This window comes from Zootoca vivipara, chromosome 5 (assembly GCF_963506605.1).
Source record: "Zootoca vivipara chromosome 5, rZooViv1.1, whole genome shotgun sequence".
Classification (NCBI taxonomy): Eukaryota; Metazoa; Chordata; class Lepidosauria; order Squamata; family Lacertidae; genus Zootoca; species Zootoca vivipara.
Window position 1 is genome coordinate 71,986,277 of NC_083280.1, and position 11,511 is coordinate 71,997,787.

The window sequence follows — 11,511 nt, forward strand, 5'->3', positions numbered from 1 at the left end:
TGGATGTGTTGTTTAAGTAGCCATACATAGTCTTACAGTAAAATCCTAAGCATGTGTGTACTTTGAAGTCCCATGGACATTCACAATGCAATCCTCATGTCTACTCAGAATTCAATGGGGCTTGCTCCCAGGTAAATTCAATGGGGTCCAACTGAATTCAATGGGGCTTGCTCCCAGGTAAATGAGGTTAGGACTGCAGCCTTAGTCTCTAATAAGAGTACTTAGGCAGTGCAATGTTACACATGTTTATACGTAAGTAAATCCCACTGTGTTCAACTGAGTCCAAAGTGTGCATGTATTAGATTCCTAGATGCAGAACTTCTAACATAATTGTGGAGAAGTCAAGAGTTTCCCAAGCCTGGCCAGGAAAGGGTTAACCTACTGCCAAGAGGAGATGCCACTGATAGTAACTATCAGAGGCACAGGGCTATGCTATGCTTAAGCCAAAGTCACATGACCAATTGCCTAAGAAAAGGACAGGCTAGGCTTAAGAGAGGGGGGATTTTTTTTAGAAAAAGAGTTGTATTTGGAGTTGGGGGAGGGGGGGAAATAGAAAAGGAGAGTAAAAGAGAACAGAGCTTCCTATTAGGCTTAAGGAGGAAGGGATCATATATTCCCCGAACGTAGCTAACCAAATTAAAAACAACACTGAATTTAAAAGGGAAAAAGTATCAGGCACTGAATTGCAGAAATTGTAGTTTTATGCACAAGCTGTGCAAGTTGTCACTTCACACCCTGTCACTTCCTCAGCACATACAGGCTTCACTATGGAACCAGTTATGAATTAGCCTTAAAAAAATGAGTTGGGGAGGGAGGGGAAGTAGGCGGTCAGGATATTAGTTTGCTAACAGTGCAGTCCTCTGCATTCTTGCTCAGAAGTAAAACTTTGCTATGTTAAACGCAGCTTACTGTGAATGCCATATAAGCTTAGGTTTGAGTACTTTCAGTTTAAGTACTCCGCAGACCTATCTGGAACGGATTAATCCACTTTCCATTACTTTCAATAGGAAAGTTCGCTTCAAGTTAAGTACGCTCCAGGTTAAGTACGGACTTCCAGGACCAATTACACTCATACTTCAGGTTAAGTACGCTTCAGGTTGAGTACTCCGCAGACCCGTCTGGAACGGATTCATCCACTTTCCATTATTTTCAATGGGAAAGTTTGTTTCTGGTTAAGTACGCTTCAGGTTAAGTACAGACTTCCGGAACCAATTGTGTACTTAAACCGAGGTACCACTGTACAGATGGATTACCAAGGCTGAGCAGGATGTAGGGGGTGTTAGGGGAAGGGAACATGTCATGGTCCTCCTGGGGTAGTTTGTCTACCTTTGGTCCCCACCCTGCACTCACCTGTGGCTCCTAGAAGCTGTCAGTGTGTGACAGCAGCCATACCCCCGGAAATGGCTTTGACCGGCAGCTAAGCAAGGTAAAGGTAAAGGTAAAGGTACCCCTGACCATTAGGTCCAGTCGCGGATGACTCTGGGGTTGCAGTGCTCATCTCGCTTTACTGGCCGAGGGAGCCGGCATACAGCTTCCAGGTCATGTGGCCAGCATGACTAAGCTGCTTCTGGCGAACCAGAGCAGCGCACGGAAACGCCGTTTACCTTCCTACCTATTTATCTACTTGCACTTTGACGTGCTTTCGAACTGCCAGGTTGGCAGGAGCTGGGACTGAACAACAGGATTCTGATGGGGATTCTGATCGGCAAGCCCTAGGCTCTGTGGTTTAGACCACAGTGCCACCCACTGTGGTAAGGGTAAGGGTAAGGTAAAAAGGTAAAGGTAAAGGGACCCCTGACCATTAGGTCCAGTCGTGACCGACTCTGGGGTTGCGCGCTCATCTCGCATTATTGGCCGAGGGAGCCGGCATATAGCTTCCAGGTCATGTGGCCAGCATGACAAAGCCGCTTCTGGCAAACCAAAGCAGCACATGGAAACGCCGTTTACCTTCCCGCTGTAGCGGTTCCTATTTATCTACTTGCATTTTGACGTGCTTTCGAACTGCTAGGTTGGCAGGAGCAAGGGTAAGGTAAGGGTAGCCAATAGATCATTCAGTGAGTTTGGAACTTTCCCTGCATGTGAAGACAGTCTCTGGTGAACTGAGAGGATGAGACCCATAGTGGGACCAGTGGTCAAGAAGGCGGTTTCTGCACATGCTGTAGAGGGGGAGATGAGGAGCAGATGGGGCTTGTCAACCTGGAAAGGTAACCCAAATTCTGACCATAAACCTTGTAGCATATCTTTGTGAGATCAAAATGCTAAGGAGTAAACCCTACACAAATACAGAGTACAGTCCCTAAGGCAGTTGGATGGTGCCTCGTAACCTCCTTCCGGCAACTCCTGCAGCCAAGCTGGTGCCAAATGTATTGCTCTGCTTTCCTTTGGACCACATCAGCAAGGCCGACAGTGGGTTCTTGTCGTCTGGACAACCTAGGATCTCCATACATACTGCCCAGACTTGCGACTTTGGTACTGCTAATGCAGCGGTTTGATTTCACCCCCGCAGGTGCACTCCATTGTCTCTCGAGACAGATGGATGCTAACAAGAACCACCAAGGCTGAGAGAAGACTGGCTCCCCTCAGTGAATTTGTGGCTGATGTGAAGTCAAGAACAAGGAAGCAAGACAAGGAAGGCCACCTAGACCTCCTTTCTTCTGGAGCCAGGTGGGTACGTTGGGGTAATTGGGCCTCCCAATAATCACCATTCACTTAAAGCGGACTTTTATCAACTATGAATTTCACCATTAAAAAAAAATCAAATCACAATTCCTAGTGCTGCCATAGTGGTGCATAAGCATGGAGCCAATTCACAGATCCTTATGGCTCCTCATAGTTTTACACGTTCTCCTCCCCCCCCCCAAAATAAATAAATAAATAAATTGATTCATTCATCTGTGTCCGCATATGTGTCCTGTGATTTGTTGGTGGTTTTGTTGGTCCCCTGTGCAATAGTCATGAAAACCCATGGGGAACTGCAATTTTTTACTATGTACCAATGTAAAGTTGATGGGTGTTGTTTTCAGGAAAAACATATCAAATCATGCAGATTCAAGAAGATAAAATTTAATTCTACTAGACCTGATTTTTACTCAGACCCTGTGGAAAAGCAAAACGCATGTGTGGCCAGGCGCACTTTCTGTTTCTATCTGTTGGTAGAGAGGAGGGGGGTGGAAACTCTGTCGCTTTCTCAAAATTCCAAAATGTGTCCATGGGCCCATAAAGACTGGTGAACCCTGAACCAAAGAATCCACAGCTCAGTCTAGGCTAGTGAGCTTCTCCCTCAAGCTGGCTTCATCACAAAACATATTTGAGCAGCTGCAGGGACCCACCAGTGATATCTGCTGTGAGATCCCCCTTAAAAAAAAAATTCCAGCACTCTAAGGTCCTGGCAGTGGTGTCAAGAGTTTATTAAGAGCATTGTTGCTGACTGCTATTGTTGCTGCCAGTGGTGGCACCGAAGTCATGGAAGCACCAGAAGGCATTTTGCTGTAGGTTCTCTGAAGCTCAATGCATCTGCTTGCCTAAAGCAAACAACTTACAGGCACAAATGTGTTTCAAACTGACATTGACTCTCACAAGGAAAATCTTAGAGCAGATCAAGCCTAAGAGATGTTTTCCTTTGCCTTATGCTCCGTCTGGGGCAAAATACAATCATGGTTTCATCGGAATACAAAACTGCCAGTAAATCTACCCACTGCTTCAAGATTTAATACAATTACTGTTCTCACTAAGCAATGCTTTAGTACCAACATCTCTTTTGTCACTACATCCAAGTGATCTATGCACAAAGCCATTACACATAAATTACTTAAGGATGGGCTGTGGGCTACACTGACAACTTTTTTAATGGGTTCCGTCCATTTTCAAATCTACATTTTTTATGTAAATTATATTTTAAGCCACGATGACTGAATCTCTCAAGTTTCACAACTTGCTTATTACATATCTGTGTTTTTAGAAATGGAACATTTTCATTTGGCTTTGGCAAATGAGTGCTCGTCAATGCAACTCCAATCAATCCATTTGTTCCCACAAGATTTTAGAACCACTTTGCACATTATAGAACCATCCAGGAATAAACACAGTAAACATGCAAGGGAGAGACACCTTCGGGTGTTCACCCTATTCAAACGTGCCGAGAAGAAAATGTTCAGAAATGTTATTCATCCTGCACAAAGTGCAACATATCAAAAATCCAAGCAGCTGTAGGATAGAGCTGCTCCAAAGACTTATATCCCTGCTTATATCACAATTAACAAGCTATTGCAAATATAACATTTAATATGTGATCTGCCAGTTAGAACTGCATTCCAGCGGTGTCTGCTATGAGAAGCACATGAAGTGGGAAGGAAACACACACGCCTCCAAACATGCGGTGCGCAAATGGGAACAACGGCCAATCACAGCTCCCCTATCCATTTCCCCATGCGCTTGAGGACACGTGTCTCCCTGTCACAATTCATATTGGAGTAATATGGACAAGTTCAAATGGCAGTTTCATCTGCAATAAATGCAACACTTGGGTATTAAAACCAGGAAGTGTGTACCTTGAAAGCGGCAGAGATTTTCCCTGGTGGGCTCAAAAGCGCAATTCTAGACACTGTGCACATCTTGCAATTCCGCTGTCTGCGATGTGGTTGGGCAAGGGGCACACAGATAAGTCAGCGTGTGTGCATTTACAGACACTGTGCGGACGGCAGGGATCGGATGCACATCTTCCCCCTTTTCAAACAACTGAAAGGCCCTCGCCTTTCTGCAAGGAGAAATGCTACAGCCCCCGCAAAATACAAGGACCAGTGTGTCTTGCTAAAAGCCCCTTGCTGTCAGGACCCTTCAGACTGAGGAGATTCTGCAGCCCCTGATCTGTTTTTTAGGGAAGCAGAACAGAGAACTGCTCGCTCATGACTCAGGCTTATGCAGTGACAAGACGACTGGCCTCCCTCCTGACTTTTTGCATCTGCACGTACTCCAGGGGCAGTTGCATTTGCAAGGGGGGGGGGGGGTCGTATGCAAATGGACAGCCTCCTGCGCTCAAATGGGGACTCTGGAGGCAAGTATGCAGAGGCAAGCCTCCTGCCCGCTTCTCCTCCGAACTGGCTTTTAAACAAGCTGGCCTGTTGAGCAATACTACTGACATATAGAGAAACTCATTCCCCCCCGGACCCCACCCCCAAGCGAGATATCAGCAGCGAGAGGGGGAAGGGGGAGGACCAAGCCGTTGCCTCTGCTCTTGTTTCAAGCAGATGGCTTCCTGGAGTGGGATTTATTTCTGCAGGAGGTAGAAGCCAGCGGTGGCCTACAGCTCTCATCATTGTACAACTGCTCACAAGGGCTGCCGAGGAACCAAACAATGGGTTAAATTCGATTTTAAATTGACGACAGTGCGATGATTAATTAACTCTACTGAGATCAGCCTAGATGCACTGCTGGGAAATCGAGATATACAGCAGAGCTTAACCCATTGCGTGGTGTGTGTTTTTTGCTTTTAAAAGCAATAGTAATGCAGTTTAAGCAAACCGGGGGGGGGGGGTGGGTTTAAAGGCCAGTTCGAGAAGTTTGACCTTTCCTTTTCCCCAAAAAGCAAACGCTTGAGAAAAATAGCCAGTTTCGTTAAAACAGTCTGGCCCCCAACCCCTTTGTATGCAAATATGAGGCAGTTTTGCTTGCCTGGCGGGTTTTTCCGGACAGACTTGGGCTCCTTCAAGGCAAACTTGCACTAAGGCGGTCACAGATCCGACCTTGTGGAGGATTTTGGATTTTTTTAATTAAAAAAATATAAATGTGGGGATCTTTTTTCCCCCCTCCTAACTGGTGCAAACTGCCAAGTTCTCGGTCCTCCTTTCCCTCCCGCAACCAGCAGCAGAAACCTCCCTGGCACTTTTCTCAGGGTTCCACAAACTTTTAATTGCATTCCGCTTCTCCACGTCTAGCCTGGAGGAAAGTGCAGCCAACTTTTCGGAATGGGCTCTTCTCGCCAACCCGCTGGGCAGACAAGGAAAGTTCGCATACTAAGCGAGGCTGCTTCTCCACCATCCCCTCCCCACCCCATTAGCTTCTCTGGGAACAGATCCCTTAATACGTACCAGGCTCGTTGCGTTGTCAATAAGATACTAACAGGAAAAGGCGCATGACTTTGCAATCCACAGCTGCAAAACAGCAAGGAAACTTTCATGGCTCATCCTTGAAGGAAGGAAAATAAGCACCTAGGTGGAATATGGAGACCCCCCGCACCCAGCAATGGGGGAATAAAACGTGCTCTTCCTGGAAGGTTATATCTTCCCCGGACAGACCCTCCGAGAGGGAGGCTAGGCTGCGCTTTGCTTTCGAGCTGGACGGAGCCCTCCTAGTGAAAAGTAAGATGCGAGCTGGATCGCAACTCCGGAGTCGGATTGCTTACCTCTCGACCCCGGACTCTTGGGGCCACTGACTAGCGCAACTTTTAAAGTTTCACTCAAGACGCCCTGCACAGTATAGTGCTTAGGTCTACAAAGGTGGGAGGAAAGAAACACCCCCCCTACGTTTTGAAGAATCAGGCATAAAACTGTTCTAATATTCAAATGCATCGAATGATGCAAAAAGAAATGGCTAGAATATACATTTGGCTTACTGTATTTCCTGCAGTTTAACACTGTTCACATGTGGGACAAATATTCCCTAGTGTTAAATGGCTCTAGCACTCCACAAAATCCAAATACATAAATTTTTATTAATAACAATGATGATGATATTTGTTAATTGCTTGTTGCACACAAAACTTGTAACATGTTTAAAAACATAAGCACGAGAACAGAAGGAACAGTCACAAAAGCACATGCCATTTACAGTGGTACCTCGGTTTATGAACATAATTGGTTCCGGAAGTCTGTTCATAAACTGAAGCGTTCATAAACTGAAGCGAACTTTCCCATTGAAAGTAATGGAAAGTGGATTAATCTGTTACAGACAGGTCCGCGGAGTACTCAACCTGAAGCGTACTTAACCCGAAGCATGGGTGTAATTGGTTCCGGAAGTCTGTTCATAAACTGAAGCGTTCATAAACTGAAGCGAACTTTCCCATTTAAAGTAATGGAAAGTGAATTAATCCGTTCCAGATGGGTCTGCGGCGTTCGTAAACTGAAAATTCATAAACCGAGGTGTTCATAAACTGAGATTCCACTGTATACAGATACTCAAAGCCACCCTCCAGCAGAAAGCTTTTACAGTAATGGCCTTTTATTTAAAAATGAATGTATGCACACGATAATATTCACTCCAAAGTTTGATCTTAAGTATTGTTGGGAATGATTATTCCTGTTTAGTTAAACTGATTTAGCCATGCCTAATTCTTCTTAAGATCAGACTGTAAAATAATTTGGTGCTGTCAGTGCTCAATTATTATTGCCTGCAACAGAGAGATTCGATTCAGGTGCATTGGGAGTTAGGTCCATAGCTGTGGTGCCACCACAGAGAAGGACCTCTCCCTGCAGCCAAGCACTTTGCATTCTGCAACACTGTGGTTGATACAACCACCATCAAAACAACAAAAAACTTACATGCCTCTTCTAAGCTAGAAGTAAAAAGCCAGTCACAGAGACCACACAATCAATGCCTGCTCATATAGTTCATTTCTCTCTGCTTTTATCATCACAACAATCCTGTTAGGCTGAAAGGAGCAGTTGCCAAAGTTCATCTAATTAGATTTGAACCCTGGTCTTCCTAGCCTAAACCCAATGCTCAAACCACCACAATTTATATACATAGCCTCCTGCAGCTGTTGAAACCAACCTAGATGAAGTTACTAATGCACATGAACAACAAGGATTGGCTGTACTACATAATTGCATCCAATCCCACCAATTAAAGCATAAATATGCTTATTGGAGGCTTTCTACTGGTTTTCTGTTGTCCCTTTGCAAAAGACAAACAGCACTAGATACTTAAGGTAATTTAGCATCACCAGTGCCTGTTACCAATTTTTGTTTTACTCCATGCTTTGACAGCAGCTCAATTTCCATATATTAGCCATGTGATGAGCATTTAAAAACTTCCCCTGCTGATTTATCCATACCAAGTTGTGGTTTAAAACAGAAAAGTGCAACAGGCTAGGCTTCTCCTCCCTCTCCCCCAGCTAGCTGGCAGCTATAAAGTAATTGAAGCTGTTTGCGGACAAACGCCGGCTCCCTCGGCCTATAGAGCGAGATGTGCGCCGCAACCCCAGAGTCAGACACGACTGGACCTGATGGTCAGGGGCCCCTTTACCCTTTACAGGTCAAATAATATAACTCAGTATATATCTAACTATTGTTTCCCAACATAGTGGAAAGTATTCAGGTGAGCTGCGAGAAAGCATCACACCTTATAATATTCATAACCATGTTCGCATTTCCATATGGGAGTACTTTGCTCTCACTTTGACTTCAGTTGTAAAGCATTACATTGCTGTTGTCCTCCGATTTAACTAGGGTTGCCAGACTCAATAGAGGACAGGACTTCTGTGCCTTCAATCGCCCTGCTCTCTTTTGAGTCTGGAAACCTTAAAGATAAACCAGCAGACCCTTTGTTTAATTCCCAAGCAAAGGGTCTGCTGGTTTCTCTTTAAGGTTTCCAGACTCAAAAGTGAGCAGGGCAATTAAAGGCACAGAAGTCCTGTCCTCTATTGAGTCTGGCAACCTTAGATTTAACTATTGTTCTCTTTGTCCTGAAAAGTAGTTGCTGCTGCCTGTGTTTATCTGTGCTGGGTATGACCAAATATTTTGCCTGTTAAGAGGGCACCCTAACTAAAGTACTTTTGCAAAAGGGGATGGGAGGTGTAACCATAGATCAGAAGGTGGTGGTGGTTTTGTTAAAATTTATATATCACCCTTCATTTGAAGAATAGTTAGTTAAAACAAAACAACCTCCCAAACATCTGCACTAGTATGAACCACTAATGAAGCATGACATCAGCTTACATCACATTCAGAGTTAAAGAGAATTGTAGAGCCAAATATTATTTACAGGACAAGCAAGTATAGTTTGTCAGTTATGGGATTTAATACTGAGATTACAGTACCTTGACACCTTGTTTCTTATTCGATTTATAACCCATTTTATAACCTTGATGCTTATTTGTATGCATGGTTTTATCCCTGTCACATACCTCAGTAAATGCGCATTAATGGATCTGATCCATACACACACCATTTGAATGGGTACCAGTTTATGCCCACAAAAGCATCCAGCAGAGCACAATTAACTAGTGACATCACCTTGCAGAGAAGGATTGCCATTTCACTGGAGGCAGTGATGACTAAATATAAATAAGTATATACAAATTATATAGAAAACTAAGATGGGCAGAATATTAACACTTTTTGGTTTTCACTAAGCCTTGTTTTCAGAAATGTGCAGGGATTGAGAGTGCATTTATTTATTTATGTTACTGAGGAATAACCTTCTGAAATGAAAATTTGCCAATGCTATTTACATCTACTTATTTATTTATCAATAAAATCATTTATAGGCTAATACAGTTAATGTAATAACACTTGAAACCAGTGTTTAAATCAGTGTCAACAGCAGGCTACAACTGTTTCCAATTAAACCAGTAAAAAGCCATAGCCTTTTTTAAAACAGAAATGAATGACAGTTTAAAGTCCAACTCACCATACAAATAAAGAACAGATTGAAAAAGAAACGTATTTAAAGCCCACCTAAATGAAAGCAGGGAGTGGGCTAGACACACCTCTCCATGATGAGTGGGGAAGTTTCGTAAATGTGGGGCCACAGTGCAAATGCCATGTCCTTTTTTTTAAAAGGACTCTATGCAATTCTACCAGATCTGCCAACTGTTGGAAGGCATGGTGTGCTATTGATTTAGCTGAAAACTCTTTTATGGTAAGAGCAGAATAGCACAAAGACCTTTTATAAAGTCAAAAGTATGGGTGTGAGAAAACCATTGATGGAAGAATTAAAGGTGATGGAAGTTCTAAGAAAGTGCCTCATCCTGAGTGAAATATAAAGCAAGAACTTCCCATAGGCCCTGCTTATATTTTTCAACAGTGTTGTGTGTATATTTTATCTTCTTGCAACACTTCCTTCCTATAAAACATGGGTAAGCAAACTAAGGCCCGGGGGCTGGATCTGGGCTAATCACCTTCTAAATCCAGCCAGTGGACGGTCCAGGAATCAGCGTGTTTTTATATGAGTAGAATGCGTCCTTTTATTTAAAATGCATCTCTGGGTTATTTGCCGGGCATAGGAATTTGTTCACCCCCCCCCCTTCAAAATATAGGCCAACCCCCCCCCCCCAGGTCTGAGGGACGGTGGACCGGCCCACAGCTGAAAAAGTTTGCTGACCCCTGCTATAAAACATACGGTACTCTGGTACTCTCACATACATCAAAATGATGTCTGTACTACAGCAGCAATTGCCATGTTGAGGGTCATGCTCCATTAGGACAGGCTGTAGTTTAAGAGACTAGAGTCTTATGTGGGAAATGTCACATTCAGAAACAGGATCATGAGACCTTTAATTTTCAGCACATCAGTCCCACTGAACAGAAAAAGGTGATCTATTTCAAATTGAATAAGTAAACCAGATCTCTCCAATGAGCTGTGTTTCTGCAGTTTTGAAACAGCATCCTTAAGAGTGGAGTATGGTCCAGTGAGAGCTGGACCATAAAGAAGGCTGATTGCCGAAGAATTGATGCTTTTGAATTATGGTGCTGGAGGAGACTCTTGAGAGTCCCATGGACTGCAAGAAGATCAAACCTATCCATTCTTAAGGAAATCAGCCCTGAGTGCTCCCTGGAAGGACAGATCGTGAAGCTCAGGCTCCAATACTTTGGCCACCTCATGAGAAGAGAAGAATCCTTGGAAAAGACCCTGATGTTGGGAAAGATTGAGGGCACTAGGAGAAGGGGACGACAGAGGACAAGATGGTTGGACAGTGTTCTCGAAGCTACGAACATGAGTTTGACCAAATTGCGGGAGGCAGTGCAAGACAGGAGTGCCTGGCGTGCTATGGTCCATGGGGTCACGAAGAGTCGGACACGACTAAACGACTAAACAACAACAACAATGGTCCAGTGAGCAGCTTCTTAGGCTTGGACTTGAATGAGTGGGTTCATCTACCATGGATGCACTAAGCAGCCTGGGAGAAATCCCAGCTTCCCTCAGCTTCAGATCCTCATCTGTAAAAAGGCAAAATAAGTTACCTACCTAGCACATAACTTCAAAGGTTAGATGCAGCAAGGCTCAACACTGACTGCAAGGTATCCCATTAGAATTGGATCTGAAAGTCCCCCTTTGCTGTGTTCCTGTGTCTGTTGTTGCAAAAAAAAAAGTGCTTGTTCCTCTCCCCTTTAAATTTTATCTATCCCTTACAAGGAACACCAGTGTAAATACTGAAATGTATTTACTGTTTTAAAGTGTTAATTGCCACAATCTTTCATTTGTTCACTTTGAATTTGGAGATTTGTATGGCATGGCTCAAACTGCATTTTAGCTATCTAATCTATGGCTATGTACACATTAGCAGCTTAAAATGCA

The 11,511-nt window shown here is 43.9% G+C and overlaps 1 protein-coding gene across 1 annotated transcript in view; it reads right to left on the reverse strand.

The window, feature by feature from the left end:
- The window catches only part of TET1 (tet methylcytosine dioxygenase 1), a 79,792-nt gene extending 73,265 nt beyond the window's left edge, over positions 1-6,527 (reverse strand). Inside the window, exon 1 of the mRNA XM_060274942.1 lies at positions 6,084-6,527. The gene's annotated coding sequence lies outside the window, so the exon portion shown is untranslated. The remainder of the gene's footprint in view (positions 1-6,083) is intronic.
- Positions 6,528-11,511: the final 4,984 nt, after the last annotated feature.